Here is a 1,528-nt window from a genome sequence, read left to right as displayed (position 1 = left end):
TGAGGAAAAAAAATATATTATTCCGTATTCATATAAAATAAACATTTTACATTCAACAATTACAACATTATTGGACATATCCCCGGACATCATGATTTTCCGCGCCACTGGATGAATGTCAAAAATTAGGTGAGCCCATTATTTGTTTGGAATATATTCTTTCGTTTCGTATAGCCTTTCGTTATAGGATAAATTTGAGGTTGTAAGGATATAGGGAGCAGTTGACATAATTTGAGCTAGATTGTCCTCGGTTTTCGATGTGGATACCTGAAAGTAAATAACACTTCAAAATACATGTCTTACCAAGCCTAAATAACTAACTCTTACGGAAATAATTTTCCTTCTAATTGAAAATAACTATATTATTGTACCCACCTGTTAGCTGACCGTCCAGTTGTAGTTTAGTTCCATAATCCTTCAGATTGTTTTCGTTGTACCATTTAGGTTAGCTTATTAGTGGTTCTGTTGACCCAATTTCAGAAAATAAGATTCATCAAGTTAGATTATTAGTCGCGATCTGTGAAACAGTTGTCATCATAGGACTCGTAAGACAACGTTTCTCTGTTCGCTGATGGAGGACGCGAGAGGTACCGTTTCACGATTATTTATAAAAATTCATGTCAAGACGTGTCGAAAAGGAAATTATTTTTACTGTTTTTTTGATTATTATATCAAATTGAATTCGGACTAAGTGTAGGTGAATAATTGACAGCTTGTTTAAATTAAACAATAGTGAACAAACATTATCAATTATCTTTCGCCATCTATGGGTCAGAGGGACTTAGAGGTTTTGTAATGGTAAATATACCTAAAAATTTTAGATGTCGATAGGTTTCAAATTATTGCCCTTTCTGTTTCACACACCTTTTCCGATAATTCAGTGATTTAACTTACCGACTTGGAAATGCATCGGAAGTCACGTATTTTACTCTTCACCGATTGGTTCACCCAACGCTGCTCATGACGTATAGGCATGCGCTTCAATAAGGAAACGTTTTTCAAAATAGGCTTTAACGGATATAATTTCCCACTAGACTCCAAATTTCAATTTCCGGCCTACTCAGGACGGGAAGGAGAAACAGATCGACCTCCGTGTGTGTTCAGAAAGAACCATTTTGGAAAATCTGTCTATTAGACACCTCATAGAGGATTAATTTCCATAAGGTTTCATTTCAAGTGAAAAGGTGCCTGTTAGTTTCGTACTTATAGAGTATTGCTATTGTTTGGTTGTGGCCCTTTCACCCTGTTCAGGGATCAGAGAACCCCACGGCGATCTACGTGTGATTAGTTCATAGACGATTTTGTTGAACCATTACGAGTTGGGAACTACTCAAATCAGTATTTTGGAAAAATACTGAAATCTATTTTGTGGAAACCGAAAAAGAAATACTTGTCTTCAGTATTTCTCTGGATTTTATTGTAAAAGAAACCCTTCTGAACTGGAAGGTAAGTTGCTCTAATTCAGACGGAGTGTACCTAAAGTGTCTTGTGTAAAATATTTGTTGTTTTCATTTGGTTTTTTTTAGTA

At 35.4% G+C, this 1,528-nt stretch overlaps 1 long non-coding RNA gene across 1 annotated transcript; it reads right to left on the bottom strand.

Annotated features, from left to right (window-relative positions):
* Nucleotides 1–528, bottom strand: LOC141481004 (uncharacterized). Its single transcript, XR_012464691.1, has 2 exons — nt 376–528; nt 1–267 (listed from the first exon to the last, which is right to left on the bottom strand). It is a non-coding gene; the product is annotated as an uncharacterized lncRNA (long non-coding RNA).
* Nucleotides 529–1,528: the final 1,000 nt, after the last annotated feature.

The sequence above is a fragment of the Leptinotarsa decemlineata genome, unplaced genomic scaffold (genome assembly GCF_025532065.1).
Source record: "Leptinotarsa decemlineata unplaced genomic scaffold, Ldec_3_MD MMD2_tig00000035_RagTag_RagTag, whole genome shotgun sequence".
NCBI classification, from domain to species: domain Eukaryota; kingdom Metazoa; phylum Arthropoda; class Insecta; order Coleoptera; family Chrysomelidae; genus Leptinotarsa; species Leptinotarsa decemlineata.
The sequence above is the reverse complement of the archived record's forward strand: the minus strand, read 5'-3'. Positions and strand labels throughout refer to the sequence as shown.